The following is a 16,548-nucleotide window of genomic DNA, read 5'->3' as shown; positions in this document are numbered from 1 at the left end:
GCCTTTAACTGCTGTCTTCTGAGCTTAATTCCCTTGATCATGCTGCAAATTCCACAAGCAACTGCCACAGGCAAGATGATACTGCTACCTGGCCTGGATAACAGCCAGGATCACCTGAACTGTGTCAGAACCAAAGAATACCCATGGTGTCTCAAAGCCATGCTCCTCTACACACTCGAGATGTTGAACATCCTGCTTTCCATCAGCTTGGGAGGAAACAGAACTCATAGGACTGGGTTCTCACTGCCTCTTTTACCAGGGTCTGTGGGATTTTGGGCCAGGCCACAGTCTCCCTGCTGGCCTCATTCCATTGGGAACAGAAATACTTCCTTAACACCTCAAAGGATGAGTTGATGTGCTCATACATTTTATAAATAAAAGCACTCTAAAAGGTTCTACCATCCAAACATCTCCTAGTATTTCCTTCCCCACAAATATACTTTTTTAAAGCAAATCAGATCAAATACTTGTCCAGACATTACGTTCCATGCTGCATTTCAAGAGATGCTGCTCTTTAGACTCTGTGGTAAGGATAGGAAATGGAAATAACTAGTGTATCATCTTCTGAAACCAAAGGACTAGGAGAGACAGGCCCATATATTGCAGAGACACCAGCCTGCCAAAATACAAATATTTGCAAGTTACTGTATTTGGGTTCCTCATTAGCTAAATTGGTATCATTTCCCGCAATAAGGAGAGGGGGAAAGTTGGAAGCAGTGATCCTATTAGGTTGTCATACTGGCACGTAACAACATAATGTGGTAACATTTTTCTGAAGACAAAACATTGATGTTAATTCACACTGCAGACAGAGGCATGAGCCAGAGAAAGTATTTATATACACACTCTCTCATATTGCATTCAAAACAGAAGCTCTGGAAACTGATATTTTTGTTTAAAATGAAGTATCAAGCTTTTACCCTGCCGAGAACACCGGGAAGGCTCGCTGGAAGCAAGCGGCACCAAACAGGCAGCCAGAGCAGAAAGTTTCATGCTGAATTTGTACCAAATGCAGCAGCAGCCCTATATCCAGTGCAACCACAGACTGACACCAGAGTGGTTTTCTCTAAACCACCTTTTTCCCCTCTGACTCATAATTTTTTTTTCTTACATGGAATCTAAATCTGCCCTCCTTCAGCTTAAAATTGTTACTCCTCATTCTGCCACTACAGACCTTGGTAAAAAGCCTCACTCCAGCTTTCTGGTAAGCATCCTTAAACACTGAAACACCACAGTAAGATCTCCTCAGAACCTTCTTTGCTCTGAACAAGCCCAAGTGTCTCAGTCTGTCTTTACAAGAAAACCCTTCCAGCCCTCTGACCATTTTCACGGTGCTCCCCTGGAGTCACTCCAACAGGTCCATGTCTGTCTTGTACCCAGGACCTCAGAGGTGGACACTGACCTCCAGAGAGAACAGAGGGGCAAAATTCCCTCCCTGGACCTGCTGGCCATGCTGCTTTTGATGCAGCCCAGGACACAATGGGCTTTCTAGGCTGCAAGCACATGTTGCTGAGTCACATCCAGTTTTTCATTGACCAACACCCCCAGGTGCATCAGCCAGGCTGCACTGACACTGGTGACGGCCCTAACCCATGCACTGCACCTTGCACTTGGCCTTGCTGAACTTCATGAGGTGAACAATAGGGAACAGGTCACCAGCACAAACAGGCTGAGAGAGAGAGACACTAACACCAGCTTAAGCTCAGCACCAACAGTTTCACAACAGCTCAGCACCAACAGCTTCACAACAGGCACACAGACAGGGCAATCTATTTCTTTCTCCTGCACATGCAGGCACCCTGGGGCAAGGAGCTTAAACTTAGATGTCTGAGGTAAGGGGAGACAAATCCCACCCTCACTGCCTCAAATGCAAACAGTTTTTATTTTAAGAAAGGTGATCAGTGCTAGAATGTGCTTGAGTCACTCTCGCAATCCAAGGCCACCTCTCAAATTCTCCTCTGGACCTCCAGCGTTAGGACAGACTCCCCCAGCCTGTCTATGCTTCCTACCATGAGACATTACCACTGCCCTGTGCATCCCTGTGACCAACACCTGCTTTACCAGGACAAACCACCTGCAGCTAGGGCAGGATGCCGGAAAAACATTTCTTTTTTTTAAATGTATTTCTATTTCAGATCTGTCAGCTACAAAATTGTAAGCATCACTTATATGGAGTGTTTACCAGAGGCAGGAGAGCAAAGGAGCAGGCTCTCACTGATATACAATTTTGAAGCACATTACTTACCACTAATGATAGCTTTGTTTCTTGTAGAAGTTTAATTTCTTTGCCCATTACAGAGAAATACACGCTTTCCCCAGGCAGGTCCCTATAGTCTGTGCTCATGGTGCAAACCATAGCCACGTGAAAGACTCTGCTCCATAATAACATTAGTGAGTCAGTCAGGATGACGAGGTGTATCTGCAAGACTTCATTCATGCAGAAATCATTCACTACTGTGGAATATATTTCAGGTAACTTCATTTCTTCAGGTATAGTACCAAATTGATTTGCTCTCAAAAGCCAAGCAGGGCATATACAGGCTTGCTCCTACTGCTGAGAAGGTTTTGGTCAGCAGAAGCCAAACATGAGCTTAACAGTGAGAGGTACTGGGTTGCAGATGTTATAAAAGATAAAATTTAAAAAAAGAAAGAAAGTTGCAAGAATTCTCACTGAGACTTTGTACAGAGCTAGCCTGAAAAATGGCTAAAATCTAGTCAGAGCAGGCTGGATAGCAAGTGGGTCAAACTGCCTGGGCAAGGTGAGTGCACCTGAACTAGCCCTGTGCAGCCTCTTACACCAGCTGTACCTCCTTCAGGAGCAGCACAGCACACTCGTATTTATACATTCTACTGACCCTCAACCAAAAGCACCAACACACCTGCACTGCTCTGTGCCACTACTTCCCCTCATGAGCCAGCAGGTTCCTGTTGTAATCCTCGATCTTTGCAGGTATTTCTGATCATTTCTTTCAGCTTCACACTATTCGGGGGGGCCCAGGGGGGAGGAGATGAGGGAATAAATCTGCAACCTAAATTGCGACTGAGTGAAGAGGACACTCCAGTTTGGATTGCTTTTACCACTTAGGAAGCTCCATGGCAGGTGGAGCTGTCATTAATCACACACAGTGACAAGCTGCTACTCTCAATCATGCTTTGTGATCAAATTCTGCACTAATCAGGAGCTTCAGAGCAGGCTGACTGTTCAGCAAGGTTAAAAATTCAGATGATACTTTCCTTAAGCTTCCTCTAACATTTAGTAACAGAATCACTGACACAAAAAAAAAAAGCCCAAACAACCCCCTGCTAACAAACATCCTACATGTGACAAGGAGCAGCTATACCACATGCTTTCAGCTGGACTCTCTTCTATCATGCACACAAAGCTCTTAAATTGACCAAAATTTGTCTTGTAGTTTTAAGGGTAATCAACAACCCTCTTTCAAACCAGTTTTACAGCTGCACTTAACGAATAAACAGGTTTACTTAAAACTGTCTTTTAAAAAATGCCGTATTCTTATAAATAGAAGTTACAACAAAAATATTTTTGTCAAGTCAGTATAAAGGGACCTTTATCTGCAATTTCAAGGTAATTAGGTATGTCAGGAATCATGTGTAACACAAAGCACAAATACACAGTTAGCAAGTTACCTGTCAAAAGGTATTTATTTGTCTCAAGAGGAAGAACATGCTGTTCTCAATGGAGGGCCACATTTTCGTGGATGAGCTGCCAGCAGGAGCAGCCCTGTACAGCTTTCTCATCATAGGTGGTTTACAGAAACTCAGAGTATACAGGTTTTGATAGATCAATAGCTAAGTTTCAGAAATAGCTAAAGCAGAAAGAAAAAAGTATCTAGATATCTTTGCTTGGAGGAAGCATTCTCTGACAAAGCCCCTCTGAAGGTGCCTACTTCGTTGGCTGTGCCAACCAAGAGCCTGCATGTGCCAAAAGGCTGTGGTAAGCTAAGCCTTCAGAGAAACAAAACTTTACTAAATAAACACAGAGAACAAGGGCTCAGAATGGCAACATGGACATGAATGCCATGATACCGCTGCTGCCGAAGTCATCTTGCAGGTAGGGACTGTGGTGGCCGGTGAACACACATTACAAGGGACAGCGAGTTTTCAGTAAGACAAGTCCCTAGTACCACAAGAACCACTTCATGCTAGGGTGGGAGAAAGGCTTCTCCCAGGACGCTTGTTCTGTTGTTAATCTGTCCCAGTTTGGATTCCCCGGTTGGCTGTCAGCCTCTACCCCTTGTCACTCCCCCAGAGTTCCCCACTGGCCCCCGTTCCCTGGTCCTGCCCTTTCCCCGCCCCCGGATAAAACTCTGAGCTTCGGGACCATGTTCGTATTTGCCTGTGCACCCTTCGACAGTGCAGCAGCAATAAATGCTCCTGGCAGAACGCACACAAATGCCCTTCTCGACTCTTTGCTCCCGACTGTAGCACTGAACCCACCCGTGCGTCTGTGGGGGCACGCGGCACCCCACAGAGCCGGGCAGGGACAGTATTAAGGGACGACACTTAACACGTAACTCTTCCTTTTTCAATTCTTCTGTCACTGAATTTGGGTCCATCACTGACACAAAACAGGAGGAGACCAATTTCTCAAATGCTGTTTTCTCTACCCATCCCTGTAAAGGGCATCCTGCCACCATTGAGCCACTGTTACCCACACAACTCAAACACAAAGGATGGAAAACTTGCAGCTTAAAGAATTTTTCTTCTAATTTCTCTGAGAAAGCTCAGGTGAGCCAGAGACAAGTTTTAGAACAAATACTGCCATGGTTTTGACTATTTTTATCACCAATTTACCTGAAAAGTCAGAAATTGAGTAACTTAAGATTCATTAACAGCTTACTTATAGGATTTTATTTTGGCTTCTTACTCCTATATAGGGAACACAGTAACATAATTAAAGCAGATGATCACAATGATTGCAAAAGGCTGCCTGCCCAGTTGGGGTTTTTACCAAGCCACACTAACGAGTTGTAGGTTACAGCCCTCTGCAAGATCTTGAGTGACCACTCACCGACTCCTCTTTCCAAGTAATTAAATTAAAGCCCTCCTCCCACGTATCATGTCTGGAGGGGAGAAAAGCAAAACAAAACCATCACAGACAGTAATGTCATGAGATCATTTACCTCATCAGCCAGTTACTGTCAGCTAACACAGCATACAGAGGACTAAAGGGGAAATAAAACCCTCCAGCAACGAAACTGCTAGCACTTCAAAACAACAAAAAAATAATAGAGAAAGGACTGTGACTTCATTTAACACAACACTCACCCCTTTGGTTTGCAAAGCCATTGCCGGTCACATCCTGCTGGTTTTGCTCTTTATTTCCAGCTACCAAATTGCATTTAGAGACTTACTTAGCATGCTTTCTGTTTGTGCATCCTCAGGAATAACTGACACACATTCACAGATGGAAGTGGAACAGAACAGGACTGCAAAGATAAAGACCTTACACTACAAGCATGGAGAGAAAAAAAATCACAGAAACCCAGGGCAAGAAGGAAGACACCAAAGACAAGGCCAGGCTGGATGAAGCTCTGATTTTAAAGTGTCTCTTCCAACCCAAACCGTTCTATGACTCTGTGAAAGGAGCAAGCATACAGTAACATAACAAGACCATATAGAGATGTGAGGAAATAAACACCTTCAGAAATTCAATTCTGCTAAAATTAGTTGATTCTATTTCATTATATTATATTCTTTTTGCCCCATGAAGAGTGACCACTGAAATCCTAAGACCCAGACAGCTTTTTTATTCATGCAGGTCTTACTGCTCTAAGACTTGGTAAGCCTGTGTTCTCCAAACTAGAGTAGCTTCAGAGCCCTGCTGTGGGAGAGAATTCCAGGGAAATAGGGCAGAAGGCAGGAGTCAGCCTGGATGTGTCCCTCTTGGAGAGATAAACAGACTCATTTGCACATGCTGCATACACAGCTCTTCCACAAGGGATTTACATCTTACAGGTAGGTATTGCTAACTGGCATTTTCAAAAAATCTTAGTTCTACTTAAAGACATTTAGATTTTCCTTCTATTTTGGGGGAAGTTTGCTACAGATTGTTTTTTTAAGACATGGAAAAGGGATGAACAACGACAAAATCTATGGTACTACACAAGGCAAGGACAGTAACAATGACATTGCTGAAATGCCCAAGGGAGTTCGAAGCCAACCAGATACCAAGAGGTGCCACAGGAGCAAAATGTCGTAAAATTAATCTCTAGGACAAAGTTTCCTTAGGCCTCCTGTAAACTGCTCTTGGGATCATCAACAATGCAACACCAATGCAAGTTTCTACATGAAGTCTCTGAAATATATGCAGGCTCCCTTCCACTCTGCAGAACTCCAATTAGTGTCTAATCAATAAGTTTATTTGCCTGCCTAAAAGTATGATCCAACTTCTGGTTTACGTGGGAAGCATTTTTAGTGAGGCAGGCTGATGCAGGTACTCTTTCTGGAAGGTAAATTGTTCTTGGAAACTTTCCATTAAGAGACAGCGGAAACTCCACCACTAACTCTTAATTAAGTGCTCTATTGCTTTGGGTTTGTTTTTAATTATTTTTCTTTGTAGATAAGTCATTAATAATTGAGTATCTGCTTGCCTGAGTCATGACACTGTGAATGTACTGAGAAGAAAACCAGTGGCAGTTGTCCATTTGAGCAGCAACCAGTAGAGCTTTAAAGTGGTCTAGAAGGCTTATGCTCCTCCAAACTAATTTTAATCAGTTTTCCCCCACCCCCTAAAAATAAGCAGAATGGAGAGGCTTGTGCTTTGGAAACAAACTCACCTTGTCAAGCAATGCACACTGCCACAACTGTGTATTTATTTTTGCCACTGTACAACAACAGGCATCCACAAACTGCCGAGATGCTTTGAAGATAGATGTGCACAGTGACATCTCCATGTCAGCCACCTGAGACAGTTGTACCCACAGGAGCATGTGCTACTGCTGCAGGAGCAGAAGTGCACCTTGCTCATACTGCACCTCCTCCCTTGCTATCTAGGTTAAAAAAAAATAAGTATCTCTACTTAGGACCTAAGCATCTAGGCAAGAAAAACATTTCTTCTCTTTAATAACCTACTTCCAGATATGAGTCTATGCAGGACTGTACATCCAGGACTTGATCACAAAATTGCTCTGTAACAGAAATGGTGATGCTCTCCCTTTGTAAGGGACAAAGTGGATTTTGGGAACCATTGCTTTTCAAAATTAATATTCTTCTACAAGTAAAATAGTCTCCCTCTCCAACAGACAAAAAAAAAAAAAAATCTTTTCAGATCCCCTCTTCTGGTCAGCCGTACTAAGCTGTTGATGCTAATGATTTTAAATGGCCTCACAGAGACAAGCCTGCAGGTTTGGTTAGGGCAGGAGGAAGATGCTGCTTCAGTCACTTCATAGTGGCTGTATCATTTGACACACAGTTAGCCAAAATGCTATCTATTCAACACAGTGTGCAGCTAATCTAATCTAAAGCAGCATGCAGGCACTGCTGTGCTATGGAAACATTCAACAATGCAAACATGATTAGCCACATAGGTGGAGCTTTACATGCAATTGTTTTGGGAGAGAGATTTAACACTGCCACAGTGACAACATGGCCTCCCTCTTCACATCTGTCTTGTCAACACTCACTTTAGAGTAGGCTTCAACCTTACCAGCTGCAATTTTCTTCTACTTCTTGCTAAGGTGTGGGCTCATTTTGCATCAATTATGGCAATTTAATAAAGCTAAAAAAAATACTAATAAAAGCATTTGCTGTTTGTTATGTTTTTGGCCAGTCAAGTTGCACTAAAGAGTGCATAGATTGTATTAGGAAGCTATAAAGTACACACATATTAAGAACAAAAAATACTTTTGTCATGTAACAACAAACACAAATTGAAAAAACCAGCAGTAACCCACTACTCAAAAAACTCAATCAGACCTAGAAATTAAACAAGTATGTTAAATAAAACACTCAAGGCTCTGATTCAGGAATGCCCCAGAGCTATGGGAGAAGTGAAAGATTTCCTTCCCAAAAGTCTGTGGTAAGGCAAAACCCAAGGATTTCCAAACTCAGAACTGAAAAGAACTAATGCTCCTTCTGTAACAGTGTTCACCTGCCACCATTCTGAGATGCACCCATCTCTGTCAGCTCTCCAGTTTTCTCAAATTACTTTTGTAAATAGCATCCAAAGGGTTGGGTGGCCTTGAGCTCAGTCCACTTCAGCCCAGCTAAGGCAGTGATGTTAGTCAACCCCAAACCTCCAGCAATAAGCCTTTTGGCACACCCTATGGGTATTTCCAGAAGTATGAGCAGCTTTATACAAGGTGCATGTGTGTGTATTTAAGGGCTGTTCCTAAGGTCCAGCCAACCTCTACCCCGAGGGCTGGCTAAACATGCCACAGTCCAGATCTCAGTCATCACAAAACAGGTTGTGCTCGTCTTCCCAAAAGGCAAGTCTCCCTGCAGTTGTGAGCAGTCTCGTGCTGCAAACTGACTTGAAAATATTAAATAAAAAAGATTAAAAGTTCTCAAAGAGGATTTAAATACAGGCAGCAAGTCAGCACTTCACTTCCTACAATCCCTTCCGAGAGAGATTAGGGCACAAGGACTCAATACCTTGAAAGTAAAATACCTACAAAGACTGTTGATTTTCTTTCCTAGAACAGTGGTCGCAGAAGATAAGAGGCACAAGTACTTATGTTTTAAAACTGAATATGGAAGTATTTAAGAGATAATGCCAGTGAAAGTATTGAAGAGACACCGTCAACTTCACACCTGGATTCTAAAGAAAAATACCAAAACTTTAAACTAGAATGTGGGCATCTTTTAATTTATCATTAACTTTGTGGGCCTTCAGTGTATATATATAGACCCATAAATACATATATGTGTATATATAAGCATGCAAATAGGTGCACACCGAAAAGGTGGTATCAATGATATCTCTGGAATATAAAATGAAGTCCCTGAATTTTCACAAGAACAAAGTTCAAAGATATCAGTATCTACTACTTTACTGTTGTTGCTTATTAAAAAAAAAAAAAAAAAAAAAAGGCAGAAATAAAAGGCAGCCTATCCCCTCACAGAGTAAATGGGACATTGTCTAATATAAGAGGCAACTGTAGTCCCTGGATATACAGTGAAAATAGTTGAAAATATTTGCAGAGTTCTGCCAACGCAGCATTAATACTAAAGCAGAGCACTCTTTTATTACTCCCAATCCCCCTTTGAAACCTCTGCCATTTGGACAGCCCCGTTCACTATCCTTTTATGCCAAGAGACCCACAGGAAGGCAGCTTTAGAAAAAAGGTGACCTAAAACATCATCTCCATTTTGACCTTCTGCACTTCCATGACGCCCCAGCAGCAGCTCCACTGGCCCGATCCCTCAAACTGTGTCATGACAACTCCAACCCCCTTCCTCACTTGTGCCACAAATAAAATAAAGCAGGAATTACATGTTCCCTCTGCCATCAGACTAAGCCTACGGCAAAGAAGTTCTAAGATACCTTAATCCTTTTGGCTGCCTTCCGTCACGCTGCGCCTTCTTGATGCTCACAGCTCTCCCCTATCACTCTATAATAGTGCCAGCTGGCCTCTTGTAGCCAGCCTTTTTTTTTATTAGAAAATTCACGAATTTAAAAAAAACAGGCAGAAAAACAAACCCTTGAATATAATATTTCATTCATGGGTTGGTTCTTACCAAGTTGTGACTCGTATAATTAATCATAATTCATGGCAGCATAGCATAGGAATAATTATTTAAACATTTAAAAACAAAGTGGGTTGCTGGCTCTTTACAATGCTGACATATTTAACACCCAAAACAAATCCTTTTACTGATGTCTTTAAGACAAAGGCACACATTTTTCTGCAAGTGAGATCTCATTTTGCAGCACTTTCCATCCTCCTGCAGGAAGGCAGCTATTTTCAGCATCCAAATTATAAAAGTGGTTTTACTGGGTGAAAAAAAAAACTTATAGTTGCATATGCAGTTGTTGACAATCCCCTTACACCACTGAATGAGAGCTTTCAAATAAAGGTGAGGGGGGAAGGGGAGGTGTAACAAATTGATAAATATTTCCCTTCTACCCACCATGCAACATTAGGAAGGGGCAGACTTTATTTTTAGCTGATTTTCTTCTACTACCAGTAGCTCTTTGAATACATTTCCTAGTGGTTAAACTACACCATTGCTCCAGCTTCTATGCTCATACTGGCAACAATTTAGGCATTCTGTCACCATGGGAAGAGCAGATCTCTATTCTTCCTTTCATCACAGAGCTTTCTGGAGCAAGCATGTTTACTTTATATCCAACAGGGTACTATCACATAGAAATAAAAAGTTGTGGAAGGGGGTAGAGGGTAGAAAGGGAAGAACACATCATGTACTCCTGCTGATAAACTCAAAGCACTCAGCAAGATTTAAATGACTATGGAAAAGTCCCAACTTGATATTCCTGGTGCAGAAGTTGAAAGCATAATTTTAGAAGACCAGAAGAACTACGTTCAATTCCACAGAGTCTAAAAATTTCCTCAAAATCAGTTTGGTCTCAGTTTTGGTTTTAATTTACACAGAATAAAGTCAGCTTAAAAAATCCCAGAGACTAGATCAAGACAGGAACTGATGTGCCCCTAGTGAATGGGTTTTAAGAATCCCAACTCCAATGGCTTTTATTAGAATAAATTTAATATAAAATTCTTGCAATTATGTCCTTCTTCAGTGTTTAAGTTTTTAATGACAGGTACAAATATCAAAGCCCAGCGGAGTCCAAATGGTGCCAAAAGGCTGATGCTACCCTGGTGCACACCCTAGAAGAGTCTCACTTCTACTTTTCCACTTATCAACTGGACCAAGACAGGCACCTGCAGCGTTTTCACAGCACAATGGGAGAACTTATTTAACTGTTCCTATGCCCAGTTTATCTCAAGGACCTGAGCTCAGAAATTCTTATGAACTGCGAGGGAGGTGATTCTGCCCCTCTACTCCACCTTCTTGAAACCACATCTGCAGTGCTGCATCCAGCTCTGGGGCTCTCAGCACACAAAGGCCATTGACCTGGTAGAGCAAGTCCACAAGAGGCCACAAAAATGACTGGAGGGATGAAACACCTCTCCTGTTAGGAAAAGCAGAGTTGGGTTGTTTATCCTGGGGAAGAGAAGGGCTCAGGGAGAACTTATTGTGGCCATTCAGTACTTGAAGGGGGCCTATAAAAAGGATGGGGACAAACTCTTTAGCAGGGCCTGCTGCAATAGGACAATAAGCAATCATTTTAAACTAAGAGAGCTGATTTAGATTAGATATAAAGAAGTTTTTTACAATGAGGGTGGTGAGAGGTGGTAGGTACCCCATCCTTGGAAATATTCAAGGTCAGGTTGCATGGGACTCCGAGAAACCTGACGTAGTTGTAGACATCTTTGCCCATGGCAGGTGGATTGGACTAGACTTTAAAGGTCCCTTCCAACCCAAACTATTCTGCCATTCCTTGAAGTGCACTCAGTATGAGTGTATCTAATTTGAATCTTTGTATTTCAACCATATTGGCCATGCACCTGACAGCTCAGCATTCAAACATTCAGCTCTGCGTAACCAAAGATGGTCTGGTTAAGTGCTAGCCATCAAGCACAGCAAAATAAAAATACTCTTATGGAAATGATGCAAGAAACCTTCTCTTAGGCAGGAATATCAGCCTTAACACAGATCCTGGTTTTGCTGATAAGCCTTGTTAAATGAACCATGTTTCCAGCATGCCTGAAAAAAATTCTCACAGACCAGAAGGTCCAAGCAAGTTGCAGCCTGGAGTTGATCCAGAGGATTCCCCATGACAAGGGATAAAATCTATCTCTGTAGATTTCAGTGATCCCCGAATGGCTTGAGATATGACATCATCCTGAGTTCAGTTACACACAGATGACTCTTCCAGAGAGTTATGACATCCCATTGCTCTTCATGCTCTAGCTACCCCAAGTTACGCATCAATCTGGTTTACCACAGGTCCTGAAATCAACTTGCGCTTCTTCTAAAGTCATTGGAAGTACTTCAGCATTTTAGAGTGAGGTTGTAATACCCTGAAAATAAGAACTTCAGCATCAAAAATAGCTATTTGTAATCTTCCAAACTTGCCAGCAGTATGCAGCTAATGGTGCACTGGAGACCAAGCATAATCAACTCCTTCAACGTGGTTTTCTCATCATATTTCTCTAAATAAAGAAGCTTCTTAAAAAAAATATCACTAAATGTATATGCCAATTATATTTCTAACAGACGTTAAGAGTTTGGTGACAAAAGTTAGAAGAAGTTTATTAGAAGCACACTTCAGATGAGATTAATTAAGAGTATACAAGAAAGCACCAATTCTGTGCTAAGTTTACCAGGACAATATAAAGGAATGCATCCCTGGCCACAGACGGTACAGACATCTATGCCAGGCAGGAGACACTGATCAACAAGTGCTTCCAAGAGAGCAGCAAGCTTCTTTATCTGCTACCTAGAATGAAGAAACAACATTCATGTATGAGTACAAATGGCTTCTTCCTTGACATTCTGGATGTTAAAAACATTAAGGAGCTTCTGCTACATCACCTCATAAGTGTCTTTTGCAGTCTTTTCTCGGCTAGAAACCTCTGAGGCTCTTGGCTTGGGATCACTGTACCGATCTCCTCGTTTGAGTCCTGCTTGGTGAAGCAGGAAGAGGTAACAGTGGCACAATTCGTGTTTTACTGTTACCCAAAAAAAATTGCTGAGATACCTAGGAAGACATATGGAATTGTGAAATTCAAACATCTGATTAAAATACAGTTCAATGAATTATGCAGTTTCTTTCCTGTACCTTACTCATAAAAAATTAAAAAAATCAAGAGGGAAACCTCCTTGATACAGAGGGAGAAGAGCTCCACCCCACCTAATCATTCACTAAGAATTAATGCATTTGCCAAAACAGGTCCTCTGCCACCTTCAAACACATGTAGAAGCCTCCCTTGTTGCAGGGATTTGGCTTGTGACTGTGACACAAACCAGTGCCTCGTTCTTCATGTCGGTAGCATGGAAACGCTTCAGACACAGCCATTACCTCTCTCAACAGCAACATGAGAATTTCTTCTACAGTCAGTTTTCACTAATGGTATTCACAGCCTCAGAGTCAGCAAAGGATTTGGCAAGACTCGCCCTAATTTCACTTTGTACCTTCTGGAAAAGCCGTGGGTAACAGGAGAGGCAGCTCCGAAGGGTGGAACACAAGAGCGGCTGAGCTGCACCACTCACCCCCCAGCACGACAGGGAGAGGTGAAAGCCAGACCCTGGCCCAGGCTTGGCAGCACAGGAGGGTCTGCAACACCTCTGGCATCTTCCAAAAAATCAAACCTGAATCACAGAGCAACTGAGCCGTGACAGACAACACAAGTTTGCTGCTGTCCTGGTGGGCTCCAGGTAGCTGGTTCTACCCTGTTAAGAAGGAAAGATTAAGTAATGCCTTTAAATTCAGATCAAGCCAAAGAGTGCTTAGCAGTTTACCGGGCCTGGCCCCAATAACTCGTTTCCTTTTCTTTCCCTCTTCTAAAATTTGCGAATAAGTATCACAATAGAATCTAATTAACATTCACTAATGAGTGGGATACCAATTGCTAATCCAAAAGAATTTGGTTATGTGCAAGTAAGCAAACAAGTTAATGTACCATAAACTGTGTTTTGTTCATTTATTTTGACAAATGTAGTTTGCTTTTAATTATGATACTTCCTAGCAGACTACTTTGCCTGCCTATTTTGCTGAAGTTTGCTGAACTCTCATTGCTATTATACTTTTCCTCAGAGCTTCTATTAAAAAAACCAACAAAACAAAACAAACACAATAACAAAAAAACCCCAAACAAACCTCCACCCCAAAACCAACTGATCCAGCAAACACTGGCTGCCCTCTCTCACGAGAAATGTAGTAGTACAAGATCTCAAGAAAACTGCTTGACTGATGCTCCACATTTTGTGTTTCTGAACTACCACTGAGGGGAAGGATCCACTACTGATACTACATTGTGCTGGAAATGTTTTCATTTCAGGAATCTTTCCAGTGGGACTAACAGCTCTTTGCAGAGCAGATTTGGTATCTACCTGTGCAGCTGATTTTCTTTTCAAGCTAAAGATGTCCAGCTGGGTTCAAAAGGAAATCCCTTTCTGTAAAAAAACACATTTCAACATTTTCCTCTAACTTAAGTAAAGATTTGACTGGTTTAAGTTTTTAAATAGTTTAAGCAAGCTCTCCATCAGTGGGAGTTTCCCTATTGCTGCCCTGCTTAGAATATTGCTTAAATACTGAACTTGCCAGAAGTGCCCTAAGCCAGTAACACACAACATTTCTGAAAACATTTAGCACTTTCTTCTGAAGTGTGTAACAGGCTTTTCTGGACTGTCCAACAAATTTTTAAGGGATACCTGCTTAGAGTGTTGAACTACTGATTTTAGTTTGTTGATTTTTTGGGTGTTTTTAACATCAAAAGCAAGGAGTGCAATCCGTAACCACAAACTTTTATAGGACAGTGTAAACCCTGACCTTTCTCATGTTGAAAGCACAAACCTTTGCCTCTTAGTTAAGATGTAGGTGGAAAGCTTGCATAGACAAATTATTAACAGTAGATCTTGGGTGCACTTTTTCAAGATTATAAGCCAGGCAGTTGGCAACTATAGAGGACCAGCCCAACTCCAGGGGTTGGCTTCCATTCTACGAAAAGATTGTGGTCTGTACTCCAGAGCTACCAAACACATACATAATTTGGCACATACAGCTTTGCTGGTTGGGTGAGGTGTCACTGCCAGATGAAAGAAGTAGGTCACTTCAAGAAATGCTGCCCTATGACAGCCTCTCAGTCCTGTTCTCAAGTGGCAGTCAACCACAAGGAGCCTAACAGGGAAATGGGACCTCATGACCTCTCGATCCTCAGGTCAGAGCAAGTCCTGCCAGACCACAGAAGTGTTGGCTTGGTTACAGGGAATAAAAGAAGGTGGCCCATCCAGTCTGTTAGAAAGAGCATGTTCCCCCAAAAGGGTGAAATACTTTTATATGTTTTCTCCCATAACCACCATTCAAAGCTTGAAGGCTTGTCATAACAGCTGTATAATTATATTCATGACTGATGGGGAAAAACCCCATCAAGTCAAGAACTAGGTGAGAACTAGGAGATAAGGCACTTAAAGAAAGTAACTAAAAAAGGAAGGTAATTGGCAACATATTCTCAGGCTGGAAACAGGGTCAACCTCTACAAAAATACAGCTGGAAGACAGCTGGACAGTAATTTCCTTCTCAGATGGTTTTAAAATATGGAAATAAAACAATTCAAGTAATGCAAAGGCTTAATGGGTCTCAGCAACAAGATGAGTTATGAACAATGTCTTCAATTGCTACTTCTTCCTTTCTTGAAGCTTTTCAGAATTGCATAAGAAACACTGCAGCCTATCTTTAACTGGAAGTCACTTATTCCATGCAGAAAGGAAGCATTTTGCTCTCTGTAGTTGTTCTGTTCTCCACAAACCAAGTTCTTCCTTCTTCCAAAAGGAGTAGTGTCTCCACTTGGGCCATCCATGTTGCATCCCTCTATCAGCAGCTGGCAGCTGTGCTGGGCAAGGACTGGTGCATTACTAAGGCAGCAGTGCAGCAGGTACCTGGCAGCTGTCACAGCAGATTATCCTCTTAGTTCTCCTTTAAGTGCAAACAGAAAAAGCTCTATCATCTCCTTCCTGCACATCCCACTTTCCTTTTGTGGATGTTTCCCTTTTGGACAGTGCTTCAGATTTCCAATACTCTATTTCTCTGATAGTCCTGCTCATATCCCTTAACTCTGCAGCAGTATCACCTACTGCTGCTCTGAGGTCTGAGCTCCAGCCCTGTGCCCTAAGGATAGATGAAGGAGAGGATGAGGAGTTTCAGTCCTACCCCACAGCCCTCACTTTTCTGTGCTACTGAGAAAGAGATACCTGATAGCTGCTGCTGGTGTCTGGGCATCGGACACCCAGAATGGTGTAAAGGGCTTTTCCTACCTCATGACTCAGTTTTTACAAGCAAAAACCCCACCTATGGGCAATACAGAATAATCCCCACAACCTTCCAGCAGCAACAGGATGAGGACTACTCATCAAGACAGCTTCTGACAGACCATGGCCCTGCACTAATTCCATCAGCTCCATTCATCACTGTGCCAGTGCACAGGCTCCTGCACAGCACTGGTGCCAGAGGTATGACTTTGCACTCTACTGCAGATTAGTCACCCACATTCTTCCAGGTTACCAGAACACTGCTGACTCCTTGCAAGAGGCATCTCATTTAAGGAATCAAGCAGTTTGGAGTAGCTGCCCCAATTCGACTACTCACACTAGCAGAAATTATCTAAGAGACCCAAACCATTTAGGACCCTGTGGCTCTATCTATGCTAACATCCTATAATCCCCAAGCCAAAGACCATGAGTTCCCTTTCAGCATGACGACAGTTCCAAGGCAACCTTCATCGCAGCCTCTTTTGACAAGCTCAGAAAAACTTGCCTCAGTCACAGCTTTGAAATAATTTTTTT

General features: G+C 42.3%; 1 protein-coding gene across 4 annotated transcripts in view; it reads right to left on the bottom strand.

Annotated features, from left to right (window-relative positions):
- The window catches only part of KLHL29 (kelch like family member 29), a 392,793-nt gene that overhangs the window by 358,083 nt on the left and 18,162 nt on the right, over positions 1 to 16,548 (bottom strand). Inside the window, exons 1-2 of one of the 4 annotated variants that reach the window (XM_039569129.1) lie at positions 12,583 to 12,731; positions 12,372 to 12,487 (exon numbers count right to left, since the gene is read on the bottom strand). The exons of the other annotated variants lie outside the window; for them this stretch is intronic. The gene's annotated coding sequence lies outside the window, so the exon portion shown is untranslated. Of the gene's footprint in view, positions 1 to 12,371; positions 12,488 to 12,582; positions 12,732 to 16,548 lie in introns of those variants that run through there. 4 annotated transcript variants of the gene reach the window in all.

This window comes from Corvus cornix, chromosome 3, assembly GCF_000738735.6.
Source record: "Corvus cornix cornix isolate S_Up_H32 chromosome 3, ASM73873v5, whole genome shotgun sequence".
Taxonomy (NCBI): Eukaryota; Metazoa; Chordata; class Aves; order Passeriformes; family Corvidae; genus Corvus; species Corvus cornix.
The sequence above is the reverse complement of the archived record's forward strand: the minus strand, read 5'-3'. Positions and strand labels throughout refer to the sequence as shown.